This window comes from Orcinus orca, chromosome 5, assembly GCF_937001465.1.
Source record: "Orcinus orca chromosome 5, mOrcOrc1.1, whole genome shotgun sequence".
NCBI classification, from domain to species: domain Eukaryota; kingdom Metazoa; phylum Chordata; class Mammalia; order Artiodactyla; family Delphinidae; genus Orcinus; species Orcinus orca.
The window spans coordinates 45,954,054-45,979,518 of NC_064563.1; the positions used below are offsets into that span (position 1 = coordinate 45,954,054).

A 25,465-nucleotide genomic window follows, 5' to 3' on the forward strand; every position below is an offset into this window, starting at 1 on the left:
AATCTGAGTAATATCAACAGCAAATATCAGCAAAAATAGATTTAAAATGAGGAGCAGGACATTTTTATTTGATGCTTGCTGTCAAGTTTTATTAAGCTTTTTTACTGGACTGTCTATTTGTCCCTCTGTGAGTTTGGTGTAAATGTATTACCCATCCAACATGTGGGCCAATGCTCTTTTTCAAGCTTGTGCTAATTAATAAGAGAGACCAGAGCTGGAACTCAGACAAGGCAAATCTACAAGTGGAACACTGGATGGGGAAGCAGGTGCATATCCTGTCTTGAGGTGGTAGCATGTGCGTGACTAGAGGTGAGGTGCAGTGGACCAGCCTGGGAAAGACGGGGGACCAGTGGGTGTGCACCGAGGGAGTGCCTGCTTGCTCAGGGTTGGGCCCTGGGCACTTTCCATACAATGGCAAACAGGTAAAAGACTTCACTGGCATCCTTCCTGGTTCCTGAATTCAGAGTTTAAAATAAGGGAGGGGCTTCCCTGGTGGCGCAGTGGTTAAGAATCCACCTGCCAATGCAGGGGACACGGGTTCAAGCCCTGGTCCAGGAAGATCCCACATGCCGGGGAGCAGTGACGCCTGTGCGCCACAACTACTGAGCCTGAGCTCTGGAGCCTGCTAGCCACAACTACTGAAGCCCACATGCCTAGAACCCATGCTCCGCAACAAGAGAAGCTACTGCAGTGAGAAGCCCACGCACCACAACGAAGAGTAACCCCTGCTCGCCGCAACTGGAGAAAGCTTGCATGCAGCAACAAAGACCTGATGCAGCCATAAATAAATATATTAATTATTATTATTAATTAAAAACGAAATAAAGGGAATATGTGGAGACTTTAAAGTCTCAGTTGTGATGAAATTTTCCTCAGAACTTAGCAGCACATCTTATCTACCTTAAAATAGTTATCCAAATTGTGATTTTAGATATTTAAAAGCCTGATATAAAGCTAGTTTTACATTCCTTTTACTACATGCCAAAGGTAACATGCATCATAAAGAAAAGATAGATGAGAATTATTTTGTTTCAAACACTACTATGAACACTTTTCGTAAAGTGTGTAATAGGTATTAAGAACTAAGGTGCTCTGAATGCTGAACAGTCAGCTACAGAGCAATTCGTCACCTGAGCAACTCACATGGAAAGCATCTGACAGATGAAATCTGGAAATGGCTAAATAAAATGAGTGGATCACAGTGGTATTCCTGGTGGCCATATTTGGCCAGGATTAGGAAACCACAGAACTGGGAATTAGCCGCCTTGGGCTTGCCTCCTGTTTTACTGTGGAACCATGGGAGGTGCAGTTAACCTCTCTGTTAGTGTCTTACCTGCCTACTTCATCAGGGATTATTAGCACCATATACAATGATGAGTGGGAAAGTATCTTAAAAACTGAAACTCTGTACCAATTAAGATATTGTCATTACTCGTTAATCTAGTTCATAATGCAAATAATTTCAGTGAGGCTCATTTTTCCTTAGCAAATGTATTTTCTGTTATAACATTCTATTGATAACACTTATTTAAGTAACAGAAACATCAGGCAAACAATAAGTAGCAGTGCTGCAGCTGGAGCCCTGATGACGTTTCAGGGGAATATATGAATATCCTGATTCATCCTGGGGTGTTTCTTTAGGGTCTTTAGGTCACCTGCATTCAGTGCTACTAGGGGTCTCACTTCCTCTAATTTTGTGTAACTAGCTTCTTGCTCAGTGAAGTTGCTATTTTGTCTTCTAAATAGTCAAGAGAGACAAACTTCTGGTTTTAATACATCCCCACATCATTTTTACGGATCATGGACTTCTTCTTCCCACATGGGCTTCAGTATCTGGGCTCCAGCCTATTTCCTATAGTTGACTGCAGGTAAAAGGGTATCCCCCATTTTATGTCTACACCCATATGTTCAGACTAGTCTGAGTCTTCAGGGAGGCTCTGTGTTTTGATGACCTCAGGAGCTGGGGAAATTGCACAGGAGATTCCTGCTGGAGGTGAGCACAGAAAGCTAGCTATACTCTTAGAGGCTCGAGTGGTTCCAGGTCGTCTCTTGAGTCCCAGACTTCTCCATCTTGGCTCTGACCCACCTCATCAGACTTGGATCTGCAGGGCCAGCCCAGAAGAACCCAGAAACCCTCTGAGGGAGCCTTAGAACTGAAGAGAGTCCTGAGGCATCTTCCAGGCTGAGCTGCATGGACCACTGGCTGATCTCGGTGGAGAGCTGTGGTTGTCATAAGTTCCCAATATATGTCCTCAGGGTTCTTCTAGGACATCTCCAGTACGTCCTAGGCTTCCTGTGATAGAGACTTCTGTCAAACAGTTAGCTCTGTCTGCCAGAGGGGCACTAGCAGCCCTGAACTCACTCTGGTCTCAGGCTGGGCTGTTCTTCACAGAGTCCTCACTGTGTGGTCAATTTCATTCTTGTCATTATAAGTTCCCCTGAGATACTGCTTCCTATTTCAAGGCCCAGCTCAAATGTCACTTTTTTTCCCCTGTAGGCTTCCAACTTTAACAGAATAAATTACTCCATAAAGTGCTATCTGTGCTCGTAGTTATTTATCTGTAACTCTAGTGAAACAACACACAGGCGTCTAAAATGTGTCTGCCTTTATGCTTAAAGGGAGCTGTAAACTTCTTGAGAGAAAAGATTACATGTAACTCATTTCATCTATTCATATATTTGCAAGGTCTTGCACTGTGATTGGAACAATACATGTTTATTGACTTAAATTCCTTTAAAGGACAATAAGATGGAGATCAAAGACAGTACCACTCTTTTCCTAATTAATTATTTCAACAAATTTGTTGAGAACCTACTCACATATTAGACACTGGCATGCCCTGAAGAGGCAATTATGAATAAGACACATAATTCTTACCTCTAGGGAGCTTATAGTCTTCTCTACTTTCATGCCTTGGTCTCTCAGTTTAGTGATAAATCAGTTGTTGCTTCTGGTGGTGGTGAGCTGAGCCAGACCACTCCTTCTCACATACCCAGGACATGGAAAAGTGCTGCTGCTGGTGGTGGTAGAAGAAACAGACAGCATGGCAGAATTGTGCCCTCCTGACTATACTCATGATTATTGTAGCATGTCCAACCATCACGTACTGTTTGCCACTTCTTCCCAAGCAGATGTCAGATAAGCATCTGGATAATGACTAGTTTGGTCTGGGAGCCTAGGCTTGATCTCCTGGAGTAGATACTCAGGGTGGATGAGCCAGGAAATACGGAGGGGGTCAAATCAGAGAAGCCAAGTCCATTTCAGATCCAAAGGACAAGCATGGGATGGACAGTGGGGGACAGTGTTCAAAGTTTAGAGGCAATATTGGACAGGAATAAATCTGGGAATTACAGGAATGGAGCTGGAGGTTAAGAGTTAGGTAGTTGATGGATCCAAGAATCTTGTGGTAAATAAAGCTGGGATGTCCACATTTTTCCATTCATGAATTTCTCAGTTTGCTGAAAGATACAGGGCTGAGCTGTTTGGGGAGTGATGTCAGCCATATGGCTGAATAAGACATCACTCATTTGTGGCCTTCCCCCAACAACAACAATTTGGCATCCATCCAGGGACACAAGTGCCTTTGTGGGAGCTGTGGGATCCAGCCTCATAGGTCAAGGGGTCCAGGAAGAGTCTTGCCCACTCATGTGACAGATAATAGGCAACTGGACCTTGGTCCTGGCTCTGGACCCTGCAATGACCTGTGAACCGGCTCCAGTCCCTCTTGGCTACAGTCCAGGAGCCCCTGGAAAACACTGTCTTAGTCATCCATGAGCAAGAGAGCCTTTGGGGAAGTCAAAATTTCCAGTGGAAAAATCCTAGCACACCACTGAAACAAAAACATATGAGTTTGGATGCAATGGAGTGGGTAAGAGGAACAATTTGACTACCTGCATCACCCCATCCCCAAGACGGCACTGCTTAGGGCCAAGACAGATCTTCTCAGCCTGTGATTTATCCAGTGGGGGTAATGAGAGTGTGTGAATGAGCACCTGGATTCCCCATTGTGTGGGACACTCTCGAGGCTCATTTCTCTCACCCATCCAGGGTACTGAGTTGTGAGCTGCATGACTGGGCAGGTGCAGGGGAAGACTGGGAGGGCACCAGATTGGACTCTTGGAAGGCCTCAAAGGGACACAGATTCTCCTGTGTCACAGACTCCATCAAGAAGCTTGCCCATGAGCTGCTGGGGGCACCTTGCCAGCAGATCCCCCCAACTGGCCTATGGGTACCCCCAGTGTTCTGTGTGCTTCATTCCCCCCCGCCACCCCCGGCCTACTGTGGTGGCTCCCTGTGCATGCTCCCACTGGTGGCAGCAAGAGTGAGCTTTGGCAAATGGCTAGTGAGCATGTACAGAAAATCGACCTGAATCTGCGGACCAGGGAGAACCTACAAACTTGAGTTTTAGTGCTACTTCTGTAAAAACAAAAAGGAGGCCATCAGTACTCAGCCTGGTTTGTTGCAAAATCAAGAGAAGGTATACAGGCATATCTTTTTTTTTTAAACATCTTTATTGGAGTGTAATTGCTTTACAATGGTGTGTTAGTTTCTGCTTTATAACAAAGTGAGTCAGCTATACATATACACATATCCCCATATCTCCTCCCTCTTGCGTCTCCCTCCCACCCTCCCTACCCCACCCCTCTAGGTGGACACAAAGCACTGAGCTGATCTCCCTGTGCTATGCGGCTGCTTCCCACTAGCTATCTATTTTACGTTTGGTAGTGTATATATATCTTATTTTATTGTGCATGGCTTTACTGCAATTTGCAGATTATTCTGTTCTTTATAAATTGAAGGTTTGTGGCAACCCTGTGTTGAGCAAGTCTATTGGTACCATTTTTCCAACCACATTTGCTCACTTTGTGTCTCTGTGTCACATTTTGGTAATTCTCACAATATTTCAAACTTTTTCATTATAATTATATTTGTCATGGTGATCTATGATCAGTGATCTTTGATGTTACTATTGTAATTGTTTTGGGGTGCCACAAACTGTGCCCATATAAGATAGTGAACTTAATCGATTGTTGAAATGACAACAAAGGATTTAGAATATTACATATATTACATAGACTTAGTTGATAAAGCAACGGCAGGGTTTGAGAGGATTGATTCCAATTTTAGAAAAAGTTCTATTGTGGGTAAAATGCTATCAAACAGCATTGTGTGCTACAGAGAATCATTTGTAAAAGCAGGAATTGACGTGGCAAACTTCATTCCTGTCTTATTTTAGGAAATCGCCACAGCCACCCCACACTTCAGCAACCACCTGCCTGACGAGTCAGCAGCCATCAACATCGAGGCAAGACCCTCCACCAGCAAAAAAAAATGCAACTTGCTGAAGCCTCAGATGATGGTTAGTATTTTTTGGCAACAAAGTATTTTTTAATTAAGATATGTACATTTTTTAGACATAATGCTATTGGACACTTACTAGACTACAGTATAGTGTAGACATAACTTTTATATGCATTGGGAAACCAAAAACATCATGTGACTTTATTGCGGTATTCACTTTATTGTGGTGGTTTAGAACTGAACCTGCGATATCTTCAATGTATGCCTATAAATTAGGAATTCTTCCACAAGAGGGAGCAAGAAGCATGGAGCAGGTAGAAAGCCTCAGAATCACTAGCAGGGCTGGTGGAAGGTATTTCTTTCTCAAAGGAGGTTAATAAAGACTAAAGGAAGAGACTGTTACTTCAAATGAGAAGATGGCAACACAAAACTTCAAGGACATGAAAAAATCTAGGAAACAGGACATCACCAAAGGATTATAATTATTTTCCAGTAATTGATCTCAAAGACGTGAAAATCTGTACTTTACATGATAAAGATTTCAAAATAGTTGTTTTAAGGAAACTTAATGGGCTACAAGAAAATACAGTTCAAAAAAATCAGGAAAACAATACATAAACAAAATGAAAAGTTTAACAAAGAGACAGAAATCATAAAGAAATGAATAAAAATTCTGGAGCTGAAGAATACAAGGAATGAAATGAAAAATGAAATGGAGAGCATCAACATCAGAATGGATCAAGCCAAAGGAAAAATCTATGAGTTAGAAGATAGGAACTTTGAAGGTATCCAGTCAGAGAACAAAGGAAAAAGAATGAAAAAGAATGAAGGAAGCCTATGTGATTTATGGGATACCATGGAAAAAAATACTTTGTGAATTATTGGAGTTCCAATAGCAAGAGAGGAAGAGAAAGGGGCAGAAAGCTTATTTAAGGAAATAACAGCTGAGAACTTCTCAAATTTGGACAGAGATTTGGATATCCAAGTTTATGGATCTCATAGGTCACCAAACAAACTCAGCTTTAAGAAATTCTCTTCAAGACACATTATACTAAAACTGTTAAAATTTAAAGACAAAGGGAGAATCTTAAAAGCAGTAAGAGAAAAGAAGCTTGGAAATTACAAGGGAACCCCCATAAGGCTACCAGTGGATTTCTCAGTGTAAACCTTACATCAGAAGAGAGTGGGATGATACGTTCAAAGTGCTAAGAGAAAAAACACTGCCAACCAAGAATACTGTATCTGGCAAAGTTATATTTTAGAAATGAAGGAGAGATAATGACTTTCCCAGAAAAGCAAAAACTGAGAGAGTTCAACACTACTAAAAATACCTTACAAGAAATGCTGAAAGGAGTTCTTCCAGCAGAAATGTAAGGATGCTAATTAGTAACCTAAAAAATATACAACACACTCTTAAATGATATAAAAAATAAACTCAAAATAGATTAAAGACTTAAATGTAAGACCTGAAACCAAAAATCCTAGAAGAAAACAAAGGCTTATAAGCTCTTTGACGTCAGTTTTAGCAATTTTTTTTTTTTTTGCATGTCTCCACAGGCAAGTGTAAGAACAGCAAAAATAAACAAGTGGGACTACATCAAGCTAAAAAGCTTTTGCACAGTGAAGGAAACCATCAATAAAATGAAAAGGCAGCTGACTGAATGGGAGAAGATACTTGCAAATGATGTATCTGGTAAGGGGTTGATATCCAAAATATATAAAGAGCTCAGACAGCTCAATATCTAAAAAAGAAACAACCTGATTAAAAAATGGGCAGAGGAGCTGAAGAGATATTTTTCCAAAGAAGACATACAGATGGTTAACAAACACATAAAAAGATGCTCAGCATTACTAATCATCAGGGAAATGCAAATCAAAACCGCAATGAGAACTCCCAACAAAAAAAAGTCCAGGACTAGATTGCTTCACGGGTGAATTCTACCAAACATTTAAAAAAGAGTTAACATCTATCCTTCTCAAATTAGTCCAAAAACTTGCAGAGGAAGGAATGCTTCCAGACTTATTTTACAAGACCAGCATTACCCAGATACCAAAACTAGACAAAGACACTATAAAAAAATAAAATTACAGGTCAATATCACTGATGGTCATAGATGCAAAAATTCTCAACAAAATACTAGCAAACTGAAGTTGACCATACATTAAAAGGATCATAAACCATGATCAAGTGGGGTTTATCCCAGAGATGCAAGGATGGTTTAATATCTGCAAATCAATAAATATGATACACCACATTAACAAACTGAAGAATAAAGCCTTATGATTATCTCAATAGATGCAGAAAAAGCTTCTGACAAAATTCAACATCCATTTATGATAAAAACTTTGAACAAAGTGGGTATAGAGAGAACATACCTCAACATAATAAAGGCCATATCTGACAAACCCACAGCTAACATCATACTCAAAGGTGAAAAGCTGAAAGCATTTCTTCTAAAATCAGGAACAAGGCAAAGATTCCACTATAGCCACTTTTATTCAACATAGTATTGGAAGTCCTAGTCACAGCAATCAGATGAGAAAAAGAAAGAAAGGGCATCCAAATTGGAAAGGAATAAATAAAACTGTCACTGCTTGCAGATGACATGATACTATACATAGAAAATCCTAAAGATGCCATCACAAAGATATTAGAACTCATCAAGGTATTCAGTAAAGTTGTAAGATATGAAATTAATATAGAGAAATCTGTTGCATTTCTATGTACTAACAACACTATCAGAAAGAGAAATTAAGAGAACAATCCCATTTACAATTGCATCAAAAAGAATAAAATACCTAGTAATAAATCTAACCAAGGAGGTAAAAGGCCTATACTCAAAAAAACTGTAAGACACTGATGAAAGAAATTGAAGATGACACAAACAAATGGAAAGATAACCCATGCTCCTGGATTGGAAGAATTAATATTGTTAAAATTACCATACTACCCAAGGCAATCTACAGATTCAGTGTAATCCCTATCAAAATACCAGTGGCACTTTTCACAGAATTAGAACAAACAATTCTAAAATTTATATGGAAACATGAAAGGCCCTGAACAGACAAATATATCTTGAGGAAGAACAAAGCTGGAGGTATCACCCTCCTTGATTTCAAACTATACTACAAAGCTACAGTAATAGTAAGGAAACTATCAACAAAATGAAAAGGCAACCTATGGAATGGGAGAAGATACTAGCAAATAATGTATTTGATATGTATCTGAAATATATAAAAAACTCAACATCAAAAAAACAGACAATACAATTTTAAAAATGGGCAGAGGATCTGAATAAACATTTTTCCAAAGAAGACATGCAGATGGCCAACAAACACATTTGGTGCAGCCGCTATGGGAAACTGTATGGAGATTCCTCAAAAAATTCATACCATACAATATGCCTGCTACCATACAATCCAGCAATTCTACTCCTGGGTATTTATCTGCAGAAAATGAAAACACTAATTTAAAAAATTGTATAAACTTCTATGTTCATTATGGCATTATTTACAACAGCCTAGACATGGAAGCAACCTAAACTCTCACGGATAGATGAATGGAAAAAGAAGATGTGGTATATATATATCCATATGTCTATTAATGAGCAATATTCATATATAGGTATATACCTATCTATATATACTCTGCCATAAAAAAGAATGAAATCTTGCCATTTGTGACAACATGGTTGGACCTAGAGGGTATTATGCTAAGTGAAGTGAGACAAAGACAAATACCATATAATTTCACTCATATGTAGAATTTAAAAAACAACACAAATGAACAAACAAAGCAAAACAAAAAAGACTCATAGAGGGAGTTCCCTGGTGGCCAAGTGGTTAGGATTCTGGGCTTTCACTGCTGTGGCCCGGGTGCAATCCCTGGTTGGGGAACTGAGATGCTGCAAGCCATGTGGCATAGCCAAAAAAAAAAAAAAGACTCATAGATACAGAGAACAAACTGATGGCTGCCAGAGGGAAGCGGGTGGGGAAGAGGAGTGAAGTAAGTGAAGGCGATTAATAGGTACAAACTTCCAGCTAGAAAATAAATAAATCATAGGGATATAATATACAACATAGGGAATATAGTCAATAATATTATAATAACTCTGTATGGTGACAGATGGTAACTAGACTTATCATGGTAATCATTTAAACATCAAATCACTATGTTGTACACCTGAAACTAACATAATATTGTATGTCAATTATAATTCAATTAAAAAAAAGAAAGTATAGAATATACTGGTAAAGGTAAGTTTATAGTTAAATTCAGAATACTCTAATACCTGTAATATGATGGTGTGTTAGCCACTTAAGTGTAGTGTAAAAGTTAAAGAACAAGAGTATTAAAAATAACTATAGGTACCTTAATTTGTTAACAAATACACAATACAAAAAGAGGTAACTGTGACATCAAAAACAAAAAAGGGGGAGGAGTAAAAGGGTGGGGCTTTTACATGTGATTGGAGTTAAGTTGCTATCAACTTAAAATGGACTGTTTGAGCTATAAGATGTTTTAGGTAAGCCTCATGGTAACCCCAAAAGCAAAAACCTTTAGTAGATTCACAAAAAATAAAGAGAGGGGAATCAGAATATACCACCATGGAAAATCACCAATTCACAAATTTAGGCAGAAAGAGAGGAAAAAGGGAACAATGGAACTACAAAACATCCAGAAAGCAATTAATAAGATGACATTAGTATGTCCTTAATTGTCAATAATTACTCTAAATGTAAATGGATTGAATTCAACAATCAAAAGGCAGAGGGGCTGGATAGATTAAAAAACAAGACCCAACTATATGCTGCCTATAAGAGACTCACATCAGCCTTAAGGATACACATAGGCTCAAAGTGAAGAGATGGAAAAAAACATTTCATGCAAGTGGAAAAGAAAAGAGAGCAGGGGTATATTATACTTATATCAGACAAAATAGACTTTAAACCAAAAAGGGTAACAAGAGACAAGCACAGCCTCATTCACAGCCAGCAGTCCATGCCACACAGTTCTCTCAGTTGGGAACCTCAGTGAGATCTGTGTTCAGGCCACAATTTCCATGACAACAGGTAAGGACAACAACAGAATGGCCAGAATTGCAGCCTAGTCAATCAACTTTCTTTTTCTGAAAACCTTATGAAGAATATCTCATGGAATTATTCCTGGCTCTCGTACTTCAGCCATCGGAAAGTTAAGAGTACGCCCAAACTCTTTTGTTTGACCGAAGAGTGGTGTATAGAAATGGCTGCTCCTTTGAGGTTGGCTTTCTACCACATGTGGATGACATGGATCAATCTGCCTTTGGGACTGGGAGAGTTTCCCAGCTTCACCTGGAGCTTGACTCACCTTGTTGCCTTCTGTTGCCCTGTCTGTGGCATGTTTTCCGTTCTGCTAGATTGCCCTTCAGTGACTGAAAGACGGCCAGTCACCACTTAGGCCTGTGCAGTCATGTAAGTCTTAGTACTAAGTGGGAGCCCCATATGTCTTGATGTCTCTCCCCAAGTTCTGCACTCAACACTTGCCTTTGTCTTAGGAAATTCAGAATTTTGAGTTCCTCTGAGGCATGAAATACGATGTCTCATTAATAACCAGCTTTCCTGTCCTTGCTTTGCTGTCAGGAGAGAACTGGATAGTAAAACCTATGATTTATTTGGACTGGCTCCATTAAGAACTGACAGAGTGATGACTTAATTCCAGTAATGCTTTATTCTTACTCTGCATTTTGACAATTCCCTCTAGCTGTTCCTCTTCTGGAAGTGACTCTTAGTTACTAATTCTAAACTCACTCCAAGAGTATAAAACAGTACACATCACCTAAAATTTCAGTGGAGTAACCTTTGTCACTATAAAATTTTGTAAGCCTTTCAAAGTCTTTCTCAAATTATTATCAGAAGATTGAAAAGTCCAGACAATTTACAGATTCTCTTTTTGACTGACTGACTTGCCCTTACAGGTGTTTCAAAAGGACCCTGCAGTTGTACAATGATGAATGTGTTGGTTAGTTCGTTCATCATGGGTTTATTGGGTGTCTGTTCTCTGTCATGCTCTGTTGTAGGTGTTGGTAATTGTTCAGTGAATAAAACAGAAACCTGCCCTCATTTAGTGATGGAAGATAGACAAAAAACAGAGGAAATGAAGTAATTGGTTATCTGAGCATGAGAAGAGCTCATGAGAAGGAGAGAATTGAATTGGGGAAGGAGATGTAGCTTGCTGGTTTGATGGAGACAAGTAGGGAAAGCATTTCAGTTTTAAATAGTGTTGTCTGGAAAGACCTCACTGAGAAAGTGACATTAGAGCAAAGGTTTGAAGGAGAGAAAGGAGTGAGCCATCTGTATAATGGGGGCAAAATTTGTCCCAGGCAGAGGGAGCAGTGAGGACAGGGGTCCTGAGGTAGGAAGTGTCTATTATATTCCAAACCAGGCTGATGATAACAGCACACAGACACAGTGCTTCCTGCATGACCCACACTGTTCTGAAGGCTTTATATCCATTATCTCATTCAGTCTTCCATATTTCCCCAGTCCCGATTTATAGATGAAGAAACTGAGGCACAAACAGCTTAAATAACTTGCCCAAGATTACTCAGCTAGAAAGTGGTGGAACCCAGCCAGTCTGGCTCCAGAGTCTGTGTGCTCAACCACTGCGCTTTGCTGCCTGGTGTTTAATCATTTGGAGATGCAGGGGGCACTGCTCATCACACTGCACTGTGCCCCTTTGCTTTCAGGAGGAAATATTTTACTGATCTTAATATTGGCATTAGTTGTGCTTGTCTTGAGCCACTGGTTTATTTCAATCTACTGAACACTGTGATCTGTGATGATTACTGATCATGATTTTATATCAGCCATTGAATACTTACCACTCTTATTTTTCTTTCTTACTTCATGTTATATTTTGTCTATCATTGTAAACTCCCTTATATCCCTTTAGATATAGGGAATGATGAATGAATAGAAGTACATTTAAAAGAAGACTCAGAGTCCTTAGAAGTTTGGAACTAGGTGGCAAGCAGCCCTGGCTCTGGGAAGAGCCACCCTGCAGCTTGGCCTTGCGCGACTAGGATTCCCATTTCTCCATTCTCCTGGCTATGGCCCTTCTCCTTTTGCTAATACTCGGGGCTCCCGCAGGAACTGACAGAAAGGGACAGAAGCAGGCTTCTCTTTGAAACTCCAGCCTGACTACTACAGTTCATGTGGCAGTTAGGAGCATAGACTGAGATGGGACAAACAATTCATACCCTGACCACCACCTATCTGGGGTCTGAGACCTCACATCTTCATCTGTAAAATGAAGGTAAAAATAGTGCCTACCTCCTAGAGTCGTGAGGATTAAGTAGGATAATGTTCACAAAGTACACAGCACAGAGCTGATGCATATAAACACTATGGAAATCTTAGCTGTATTATCATTAGTTACTCTTCTTTAACAACAAACAGAACAAACTACTGTCTTTAAAAACAAACCACTGTCTTTAAAAACAAACAAAAACCCCTGGGCTTGGTTGAAGTCTGGCTCTCCACATTATCCTGCCAGATGCCCTGTGGGGCTTCTCTGTGGTACTGATCCCTCCCATCTTGGCTCCCAAAATGGATATGGCCTACTGGAAACAGAATAAAACAGGTATGAAGAGTGAATAAAACCAACAAGCACAGCCAGCTTCCAACTTACTAAAAGACTCAGTCACGCTAAAGACAGGGTTTCTCAGAGATGCTGTGAGAGAGAGGACAAGTACCTCTGCTTTGTCAGCCTGTCCTCCTCCCCGCAACACCTTCTAATTGCTCAAGAATAGTCTAGGCTTCTTACAGCATTGGCATTGACTTTTTAAGGATTACTTCAAGTTATGCAAGAAGAAAATGATCCTGCAAAAGAAGCTCACAAAGTTCAGTTAAATATATTTTAATGAATTGTGTTAGAATGAAAGAAAAGCTTTTTCAAAAAGCTTATATGTTTAATTTTTTTTTTTTCATCCTGTAAGAATGTTGAACCCTGACCTTGGAGTGGAATGGCCCGGTACTGTGGAAAAAACATGTGCGTTGAACCCAACTCTCGGCTCTGCATTTGGAGGCTGTAGGAAGTTCCATCAAGGCCACCGCGTCCTCATCTGTACAATGGGAATAACACCTACCTCACGAGGCTATTGAGAGGATTAAGTGGCATGGCTCTAGGAACTTTCCTGGCAGGTAACGGATTTTCAGTGATGTTAATCTGATTTTTTGAAGCTTTTTCTTCAGTTATTTTGCTTTCTGCCACATCATTAGAACTGCTTAATTATTCAGGATTTTTTACATCCAGTTTATGGATTATCAAAGCCCTTTGCTAATAAGTCTGTCTCCTGCTGACTTTTATTTATTTATTTATTTTTAACATCTTTATTGGAGTATAATTGCTTTACAGTGATGTGTTAGTTTCTGCTGTATAACAAAGTGAATGAGCTATACATAAACATATATCCCCATGTCTCCCCGGTCTTGCGTCTCCCTCCCACCCTCCCTATCCCACCCCTCTAGGTGGACACAAAGCACTGAGCTAATCTCCCTGTGCTATGTGGCTGCTTCCCACTAGCTATCTATTTTACATTTGGTAGTGCATATATGTCCATACCACTCTCTCATTTCGTCCCAGCTTACCCTTCCCCCTCCCTGTGTCCTCAAGTCAATTCTCTACGCCTGCATCTTTATTCCTCCTGCTGACTTTTAAAATTGCAGTGTAACTGCTTATCAGCCTGTCAATTATGAGAAATAGCAGATGATTCAACATCAATATTGCTGAATGCCTTGGTAAAATGGTTTTATGAAAAAGTTTGAAGCTATAGTTAAAAGGGAGCTTTATTTATTTGTTTATCTCTGGACAGATTTTACAAGTTAATAGTTTTCTCATTTTTAAGATTTATTTTTTCTATTTTGTGCAATTATCACAAAAATGTGAAGGTCAGAATAAAATCACTCATTATTCTATTGCCCAGAAATAACCACTATTAACTTTTAATTTTTTTCCTTTTTATATTCATAGTTCTTTTTATGACTTTTTCCACCTAAAAGTCTATCATAAGTACTCTACCATATTGCTAACATTTGAATTACTTTCATACTGGTTATACTGCGACCTACATGATCATTTTTCCTAATTTAGACATTAACATTCCTCGAAACTTCTCTGCAAGAAATGTTTGGGTGTAAGCCTTTGTCTGCATTCCTGATTAGTGCCTGAGGATACATTTCTAGAAGCAAAATTATTGGATCAATATCAGGTCAATATTCTGTGTAACATGTCCTCCAAACTTAAAACCTAGTCACTTAAAACTTAAAACAGCAATCATTCACTTGCTTGCAATTTGGGGACAATTTGTCTTTGCTTCACGTGTTAGCTGGCTGGGGTGGCTTGGCTGGGGCTAGAGGATCCACTTCCGAGGTAACTTTCACATGACTGACAAGTTGGTGCTGGCTGTTGGCTGGGGCCTCAGTTCCCCTCCAAGGTGGGCGTCTCCACTGGGTTCAGAGAGGGAGGAGGTGGAAGCCTGCCAGTCCTCTTAAAGGTTAGGCCTGGAACTGGCACAGAGTCTCTTCCACCATGCGCTCTCGGTCAAAGTAGTCACAGGTCAGATTCCAGAGGCGGGGGAAGTGACAAGGAATTTGTGGCCATATTTAATCTACCATAGTCAAAGAGCATATTGGGGACTTCCCTGGTGGCGCCGTGGTTAAGAATCTGCCTGCCAACGCAGGGGACACGGGTTCCAGCCCTAGTCCGGGAAGATCCCACATGCCACGGAGCAACTAAGCCCGAGCGCCACAACTCCTGAGCCTGCACTGTAGAGCCTACGTGCCACAACTACTGAAGCCCGCGCACCTAGAGCCCGTGCTCTGCAACAAGAGAAGCCACTGCAATGAGAAGCCTGCTCACCGCAGCAAAAGAGTAGCCCCCACTCGCCGCAACTAGAGAAAACCACACACAGCAACAAAGACCCAACGCAGCCCAAAATAAAAAAAAAAGAAAAAAAAATTTTTAAAAAAGAGCATATTGTTGAAGGATCTTTATACACATTACCAAGTCACTTTCTAGAAAGGTGCTGATATGCAGTTCTACCAGCAGTTCATGAGAATGCACACTTAACAACATTAAATATTAAAAAGTTAAAAATCTCTACTTATTCAACATATGAAATGTGGGATATCATTGTTTTACTTTGAATTTACTTCATTATTCGTGAGCTTCCATATGTTTGATAAAAATTTATATTTCTTCCTTTGTGAACTGTCTGCTCATTTTGGGAGCAATTTGTTTATGTGTTAAACAAACTTATAGAATTACATGAGTTTATTACTGAGATTAAGAATGGGCCATATTTGTTGTAAATATTCCTTTCATTTCTCTCAGTTAAAAATCAAAAGCCTTTCCCTGTTATTTGAGAAAAAAGTTAGACAAAACTACTTTCTATTAAATTCACATGATTTTTATAAGAGTCTGGCAGCCATACATTGGTCTCAAAATATTGATATATATTATAATAAAATATTTTGGATAAATGTCAGTTTTACTCACCTAACATGTCAAGAGAAATCCAGGAGATAATTTGATTTATTAATTATCTTCATTTTGGAGGGACTGAACCAAAAAAGAGTTTAGATATCTTTACTGGAACAGAAATGGAGGAACAAAATTGTGTCAGTATACCTTAATTTTCTCTTTAGCCCTTTAGCTCTCTGGTAGGCAAGCCCATTAACCTCTCTGAGCCTCAACTTTCTTAACTGTAAAATGCAGATAATAGCGGGTATGCTCTGAGGCTTAGAGAAGATGTTTTTAAGGGGCCTAGCACAGGCAGGGGCCTGGTCTGTGGTGGGCACCATCAATTGTTTGCCTCTTATGTTCTGCCTTGTGAATCAAGAAAGACCTTACTAGGCCTGAATCTCAGAGTAAGTTCTCTGAATGGCTTTCCAGGCCAGGACTTGGATTGTGTGAATGACATTATTCAGCTCACCTCTGTCCGTTAGCCATGGATAGGTGTTACTACACAGTGCGTTGCACTGTGGTGCAAATCAGGTGCTTTGTTCCAAGTAGCACATCACGATTGTCAGGCCACAGCTGGAGCAAATGTCTGTGTTGTCATGTGGTATACTCCTTGAGAATGACCCTTGGAGGAGCTTCTCAGAGCAATCTGGTGTCCAATCTTAAGACTCTGAGAGTTCCATGCTAGTATTATGACTAATAATACCTTTTACTTGTATGGCACTAGACAGTTTTCACAGGACTTTCTTGTGTTTTGTCTCCTTTGATCTTCATAGCCATCCTGGGAGGCCTGCAGGTCAAGGAATATTATTTGCCTTATATGCGTACGAAAGTCAAGGCTTGGAGGCATTATGACTTGCCCAAAGTTACAAAGCTCGTAGGTGCCAGACCCAGTACCAGAGGGCTCCCACAGGCCCCATCCAGAATTTTTCTATTGGATCATATGCTGCCTAACTCCACCACCAAGGACATTGCAGCAGGTGACCCTAGGATGAGGAGATGTATAGGATGGATTTTTTTTTTTCTGTCTTCCATTAAAATGGGTGGGTGAGTGTAGTGGTCAGTATGGACTCTGGAGTCATTATCTACATTTGGATCCTGGTTCCATCTCTTGCTGGTTGTGTGTCCTTGAGGAAATTATTTAACCTCTCTGTACCTCAGTTTCTTCATATATACAATGAGAATACTGGTACCTAACTTATTAGACTGTTGGGGGTTTAAATGAGACCATCTATGAGAAACACTAGCACAATGCCTGGCATCTAAGTAAACACTAACTGAAGCCCCTGTTCTTACTTGGTGTGATCTGAGAAACTGAAAGCTTACTTCCCTTTAAAACATCTGCACTGCAAGCCTTCCGCTGAGCCTTGGACTTCAGGCACTGATTTCAGGAAGCCTCTGTTTGTAAGAGAGCCATCGTCCCTGGGAGAGGCAGCTGTCCGCACTATACTGCACTGCACTGAGTGTCCTCCACCACTTATCACAGTTTATCAGATTGGCCCTGAGGGGATGGAGCACAGGACAGGTAAACATTGATTGTTTAAAAAAAAAAAAAGCACCCATTTACCACAGTTAACATTTTGGTGTATTCCTTGCCCACCTTATACAACCTTTAAAAATTTTGAATTGAAGGAAAGTAGAATATGCTACCCCCAAATATGCCATTTTGGTGTATTAATTACTTTGGATTAAAGTTACCTAAGAAACAGCTGGTGCAAGAACACTCTGACCCTCCTTTGTACCCCTGAAAGCAGGAAATAAATATCCTATGTGAAAGGAACCCTCCTGGTACCAGGAGGCTAGAAGGCATCCTTATCACCAGAGACAGGGAATTTAGGGCTGAGACGGCTATATAAACAAACCTTGTTACTTCTTCACTAATTTACTACTCCAGGCCCAAACTCCTTTGTCTTGTCAATTCTTTACAAATTTATTGTTTCCTTGTCAAGCAGGTATAAAAGCTGCCTGCTTTGGTCACTTCTTTGAGTCTTACATATTTTATTGGGCTCCTGTACTTATGAAATTAAATTTGTTTTTCTCCTGTTAATCTATCTTATGTCAAGTTAATTATTAGGCCAGGCAAAGAAACTGGAAGGGAAGAAGGGAAAAGTTTTCTGCCCCTGCAGAATCATATTGTATAAAGACATTTTATGATTTGCTTTCTTCACTTCATATTTACATTGTCTTTCCATCTCCTTAGTAATCCTGAAAAGCCAGCTTGCATTGTTGCATTGGATTCCATAGGTGGAGACACTGTTATTACCAATTTGGTATGTGAGATAGTTTTATTTTTATATTATAAATAATGCTACAGTAAACATCCTTTTATGCATATTTTTGAGATCTTCTCTGATTATATCCTTAAAATAAATTCCTAGAAGTGGGATTGTTAAATCAAAGGTTATATGCATTTTGAGAAATATTGCCAAACTGCTCACTAGAAAGCTGTATAAATTTACTACTCCCACCAACAGTGTATCAGGGATGAAATCATTCAAGGCCTTCCACATTTTTCCTGACTTTTCTTTCCACCTAAATTATTCCAAATATATTCCTGTATAAAGCCTTTACTTCAGATCTGCCCTCAGTTACTGCTACATTGTTTTGATTTCAAACATCCTTCTGTGGGTACCATCTCAGGGCCTTTCCCATACCTTCCTGGAAATGTCTTCATCCTCTTCAGCCATCTCTGAATCATATGTCCTTAACTCAAATCCCTAGCCATCTGCAAAGCCTTTCCTTATTGTCAAATTTAGTAAACTACCCTTCCTTCTCTGAAGTCCTTCCATCTTCTATTGTCTGTGCCACCTGTATGTCAGTTGTCACATGCTGCCTAATCTTGTGAATTGTTTTTTTTTATGTATGCTTATACTGTTTCCTGAAAGACTCGTATAGTACAAACTTACACTTTAAAATGCTTTATATTACCCATTACATACACAAATGTAGCTTTGTATATGTAATTATATTGTAATCCGTATATGTATATAATAATATATAGTATAAAACTCCAGTGAGGGATCATAGTGAAAACTTAAGTCCCCTTTTGGGTAACTGTCCCGCCAGATCAAATCCTCCCCATTGTTTTAGTCACCAACAAAAAACAGGTATCCCTGTCGGGCCTGTCCCAGACATCCGGGAGGCTCGGACCCCAGCCTCTTTGAATTTAAACTTCCTTTGAACTATGCTTATCTAAATTAAAAATGATAGGAGCTCTTTTAAATCATAAAATTATGAAAAGAACAATCTGTTTAATGTCTAGAATCAGGAATTAAAGTCAATTTGACAAAGGATATATGCATATTGCAACAAAAAACCTTTAATCTGAATGATATAGGAAGTCTAGATACTGTTAGTGGTCAGAAATGATAGCTCTTTTAAGAAATACTAAGATTGAAAACATCTTAATTAAGTCACATTATATAAATAGTTACATAATGTGAACATACTACAAGAATCTGAAAATTCTGTAATTTCATGTTGCATTTAGATATAATGAGTGCTTCTTCATCATAACTAGATCATCATAACTAGATCACTAATGATCTAGTTAACTTTCCTGGCAATCTTAGAAGACAAGTTATATGAGAAAATAGTTAAAAGTGATATTCGTAATACTTTATAGAGTCCATCATCCTGCTGGAGTAGCATGACCATACTTTCAGAGAGGCATTAATTGTACAAATGAAGAATCGGAGACCTGAGGAGATTAAAACCTTGGTTAAAGCCATACAACCATAAGTGAGGTTCCCAGGTCTCACACCCAGGTCTGCCTGCTCTTAGTCTAGTTTACACTCAAGAATTTTTTGCCTTTTAATTTGCTTTATTTTCCTCAAAGCACTTCCCAGCCTCTGATAATATTATATATTTACTTGCTAACACTCACATGTAAGCTCTGCAAGGACAGGAGTAAAATTCCTAATAAAAATTGCTCTGGGGGACTTCCCTGGTGGCGTGGTGGTTAAGAATCCGCCTGCCAATGCAGGGGACACAGATTCGATCCCTGGTCTGGGAAGATCCCACATGCTGCGGAGCAACTAAGCCCGTGCACCATAACTACTGAGCCTGTGCTCTAGAGCCCACGAGCCACAACTACTGAGCCCACATGCCACAACTACTGAAACCCGTGTGCCTGCAGTCCGTGCTCAGAAACAAAGAGAAGCCACTGCAATGACAAGCCTGCACACCGCAACGAAGAGTAGCCCCCAATCACCGCAACTAGAGAAAAGTCCGCAAGCAGCAACGAAGACCCAATGCAGCCAAAACTAACTAACTAACTAAATAATTGCTCTGTTCCCTGCTGTATCCCAGACCTAGAGCAATGGCTGGCATCTAGAAGGCAATCAATAAATATTTGTAAAATGTATACAAATTAAAAAATAAATCCATGTAATTTCAAGTTTGAATTGATAGCAGTAAGATTGGCTTCTATGGCAGCAGTTTGAATGGCCTGATTCCTAGATCCGAGTTCTTCATTCATTCACCCATTCACTCTGCTTTGATTTTCTTCACATACCTTATCACACCTGAAACTTTAATATACACTTATTTATTGTCTCCTTCCTTTATTTTAATATAAGCTCCAAGAAAGAAGGGGTTTTGCCTGCCTTGTAAAGTGCTATATCTCCACGTAGAAAACTATCTGGCACATAACAGGTGTTTGAGAAATATCCCTTATCATGAATTAAATAAGTGTATTCATGTAAGAAACATTTGTTGAGCGCCTACTACACGGCTGGAACAATTTATCTTTAGTCTCATGAGGGAGTAAGACAAGTCAACAGAGAATTTTTTTTTTTTTACATCTTTATTGGGGTATAATTGCTTTACAATGGTGTGTTAGTTTCTGCTTTATAACAAAGTGAATCAGTTATACATATGTGCCCATATCTCTTCCCTCTTGCGTCTCCCTCCCTCCCACCCTCCCTATCCCACCCCTCCAGGCGGTCACAAAGCAACTAGCTGATCTCCCTGTGCTATGCAGGGGCTTCCCACTAGCTAGCTACCTTACATTTGGTAGTGTATATATGTCCATGCCTCTCTCTCGCTTTGTCACAGCTTACCCTTCCCCCTCCCCATATCCTCAAGTCCATCCTCTAGTAGGTCTGTGTCTTTATTCCTGTCTTACCCCTAGGTTCTTCATGACATTTTTTTCCTTAAATTCCATATATATGTGTTAGCATACGGTATTTGTCTTTCTCTTTCTAACTTACTTCACTCTGTATGACAGACTCTAGGTCTATCCACCTCATTACAAATAGCTCAATTTCATTTCTTTTTATGGCTGAGTAATATTCTATTGTATATATGTGCCACATCTTCTTTATCCATTCATCCGATGATGGACACTTAGGTCGTTTCCATCTCCAGGCTATTGTAAATAAAGCTGCAATGAACATTTTGGTACATGACTCTTTTTGAATTATGGTTTTCTCAGGGTATATGCCCAGTAGTGGGATTGCTGGGTCATATGATAGTTCTATTTGTAGCTTTCTAAGGAACCTCCATACTGTTCTCCACAATGGCTGTATCAATTGACATTCCCACCAACAGTGCAAGAGGGTTCCCTTTTCTCCACACCCTCTCCAGCATTTATTGTTTCTAGATTTTTTGATGATGGCCATTCTGACTGGTGTGAGATGATATCTCATTGTAGTTTTGATTTGCATTTCTCTAATGATTAATGAAGTTGAGCACTCTTTCATGTGTTTGTTGGCAGTCTGTATGTCTTCTTTGGAGAAATGTCTATTTAGGTCTTCTGCCCATTTTTGGATTGGGTTGTTTGTTTTTTTGTTATTGAGCTGCATGAGCTGCTTATAAATTTTGGAGATTAATCCTTTGTCAGTTGCTTCATTTGCAAATATTTTCTCCCATTCTGAGAGCTGTCTTTTGGTCTTGTTTATGGTTTCCTTTACTGTGCAAAAGCTTTGAAGTTTCATTAGGTCCTACTTGTTTATTTTTGTTTTTATTTCCCTTTCTGTACGAGGTGGGTCAAAAAGGATCTTGCTGTGATTTATGTCATAGAGTGTTCTGCCTATGTTTTCCTCTAAGAGTTTGATAGTTTCTGGCCTTACATTTAGGTCTTTAATCCATTTTGAGCTTATTTTTGTATATGGTGTTAGAGAGTGATCTAATCTCATACTTTTACATGCACCTGTCCAGTTTTCCCAGCACCACTTATTGAAAAGGCTGTCCTTTCTCAACTGTATATTCTTGCCTCCTTTATCAAAGATAAGGTGACCATATGTGCATGGGTTTATCTCTGGGCTTTCTATCCTGTTCCATTGATCTATCTTTCTTTTTTGTTTTTTTTTCTACGGTATGCGGGTCTCTCACTGTTGTAGCCTCTCCCGTTGCAGAGCACAGGCCCCGGACGCGCAGGCTCAGCGGCCATGGCTCATGGGCCCAGCCGCTCTGCGGCATGTGGGATCTTCCCAGACTGAGGCATGAACCCGTGTCCCCTGCATCAGCAGGTGGACTCTCAACCACTGCGCCACCAGGGAAGCCCTATCTTTCTGTTTTTGTGCCACTACCATACTGTCTTGATTACTGTAGCTTTGTAGTATAGTCTGAAGTCAGGGAGCCTGATACCTCCAGCTCCGTTTTTCGTTCTCAAGATTGCTTTGGCTATTCAGGGTGTTTTGTGTTTCCATACAAATTGTGAAATTTTTTGTTCTAGTTTTGTGAAAAATACCAGTGGTAGTTTAATAGGGATTGCACTGAATCTGTAGATTGCTTTGGGTAGTAGAGTCATTTTCACAATGTTGATTCTTCCAATCCAAGAACATGGTATATCTCTCCATCTATTTGTATCATCTTTAATTTCTTTCATCATTGTCTTATAATTTTCTGCATACAGGTCTTTTGTCTCTTTAGATAGGTTTATTCCTAGATATTTTATTCTTTTTGTTGCAATGGTAAATGGGAGTGTTTTCATGATTTCACTCTCAGATTTTTCATCATTAGTGTATAGGAATGCCAGAGATTTCTGTGCATTAATTTTGTATCCTGCAACTTTACCAAATTCATTGATTAGCTCTAGTAGTTTTCTGGTAGCATCCTTAGGATTCTCTATGTATAGTATTATGTCATCTGCAAACAGTGACAGCTTTACTTCTTCTTTTCCAATTTGGATTCCTTTTATTTCCTTTTCTTCTCTGATTGCTGTGGCTAAAACTTCCAAAAGTATGTTGAATAAGAGTGGTGAGAGTGGGCAACCTTGTCTTATTCCTGATCTTAGTGGAAATGGTTTCAGTTTTTCACCATTGAGGATGATGTTGGCTGTGGGTTTGTCATATATTGGCCTTTATTATGTTGAGGAAAGTTCCCTCTATGCCTACTTTCTGCAGGGTTTTTATCATAAATGTGTGTTGAATTTTTTTGAAAGCTTTCTCTGCATCTATTGAGATGATCATATGGTTTTTCTCCTTCAGCTTGTTAATATGGTTTATCACATTGATTGTTTTGCATATATTGAAGAATCGTTACATTCCTGGAATAAATCCCACGTGATCATGGTGTATGATCCTTTTAATGTGCTGTTGGATTCTGTTTGCTAGTATTTGGTTGAGGATTTTTGCATGTATGTTCATCAGTGATATTGGCCTGTAGTTTTCTTTCTTTGTGACATCCTTGTCTGGTTTTGGTATCAAGGTGATGGTGGCCTCAGAGAATGAGTTTGGGAGTGTTTCTCCCTCTGCTATATTTTGGAAGAGTTTTAGAAGGATAGGTGTTAGCTCTTCTCTAAATGTTTGATAGAATTCACCTGTGAAGCCATCTGGTCCTGGGCTTTTGTTTGTTGGAAGCTTTTTTTTTTTTTTTTTTTTTTGTGGTACGTGGGTCTCTCACTGCTGCGGCCTTTCCTGTTGCGGACCACAGGCTCCGGATGCGCAGGCTCAGCGGCCATGGCTCACGGGCCCAGCGACTCCGTAGCATGTGGGATCTTCCCGGACCGGGGCACGAACCTGTGCCCCCTGCATTGGCAGGCAGACTCTCAACCACTGCGCCACCAGGGAAGCCCTTGTTGGAAGATTTTTAATCACAGTTTCAATTTCAGTGCTTGTGATTGGTCTGTTCATATTTTCTATTTCTTCCTGATTCAGTATTGGCAGGTGGTGCGTTTCTAAGAATTTGTCCATTTCTTCCAGGTTTTCCATTTTATTGGCATCGAGTTGCTTGTAGTAAACTCTCATGATCTTTTGTATTTCTGCAGTGTCAGTTGTTACTTCTCCTTTTTCATTTCTAATTCTATTGATCTGAGTCTTCTCCCTTTTTTTCTTGATGAGTCTGGCTAATGGTTTATCAATTTTGTTTATCTTCTCAAAGAAACACCTTTTAGTTTTATTGATCTTTGCTATTGTTACCTTCATTTCTTTTTCATCTATTTCTGATCTGATCTTTATGATTTCTTTCCTTCTGCTAACTTCGGGGTTTCTTTGTTCTTCTTTCTCTAATTGCTTTAGGTGCAAGCTTAGGTTGTTTATTCGAGATGTTTCCTGTTTCTTAAGGTAGGATTTTATTGCTATAAACTTCCCCCTTAGAACGGCTTTTGCTGCATCCCACAGATTTTGGGTCGTTGTGTCTCCATTGTCATTTGTTTCTAGGTATTCTTTTATTTCCTCTTTGATTTCTTCAGTGATCACTTCGTTATTAAGTAGTGTATTGTTTAGCCTCCATGTGTTTGTATTTTTTTATAGATCTTTTCCTGTAATTGATATCTAGTCTCATAGCATTGTGGTCAGAAAAGATACCTGAAACAATTTCAATTTTCTTAAATTTACCAAGGCTTGACTTGTGACCCAAGATATGATCTCTCCTGGACAATGTTCCATGAGCACTTGAGAAAAATGTGTATTCTGTTGCTTTTGGATGGAATGTCCTATAAATATCAATTAAGTCCATTGTTGTTTAATGTATCATTTAAAGCTTGTGTTTCCTTATTTATTTTCATTTTGGATGATCTGTCCATTGGTGAAAGTGGGGTGTTAAAGTCCCTTACTATGAATGTGTTAATGTCGATTTCCCCTTTTATGCCTGTTAGTATTTGCCTTATGTATTGAGGTGCTCCTATGTTGGGTGCATAAATATTTACGATTGTTATATCTTCTTCTTGGATCGATCCCTTGATCATTATGTAGTGTCCTTCTTTGTCTCTTCTAATAGTCTTTATTTTAAAGTCTATTTTGTCTGATATGAGAATTGCTACTCCAGCTTTCTTTTGGTTTCCATTTGCATGAAATATCTTTTTCCATCCCCTTACTTTCAGTCTGTATGTGTCCCTAGGTCTGAAGTGGGTCTCTTGTAGACAGCAAATATATGGGTCTTGTTTGTGTATCCATTCAGCCAATCAGTGTCTTTTTGTGGGAGCATTTAATCCATTTACATTTAAGGTAATTATCGATATGTATGTTCCTATTCACATTTTCTTAATTTTTTTCAGTTCGTTATTGTAGGTCTTTTCCTTCGCTTGTGCTTCCTGCCTAGAGAAGTTCCTTTAGCAGTTGTTGTAAAGCTGGTTTGGTGGTGCTGAACTCTCTCAGCTTTTGCTTGTCTGTAAAGGTTTTAATTTCTCCATCAAATCTGAATGAGATCCTTGCTGGGTAGAGTAATCTTGGTTGCAGGTTTTTCCCTTTCATTACTTTAAATATGTCCTTCCAGTC

At 39.5% G+C, this 25,465-nt stretch overlaps 1 long non-coding RNA gene across 1 annotated transcript in view; it reads left to right on the forward strand.

Moving 5' to 3' along the window:
* Positions 1 to 5,181: 5,181 nt before the first annotated feature.
* LOC117197477 (uncharacterized) overlaps positions 5,182 to 25,465 on the forward strand; it is a 72,583-nt gene continuing 52,299 nt past the window's right edge. Inside the window, exons 1-2 of the long non-coding RNA XR_004478123.2 lie at positions 5,182 to 5,360; positions 13,282 to 13,486. This is a non-coding gene — a long non-coding RNA (uncharacterized LOC117197477). The remainder of the gene's footprint in view (positions 5,361 to 13,281; positions 13,487 to 25,465) is intronic.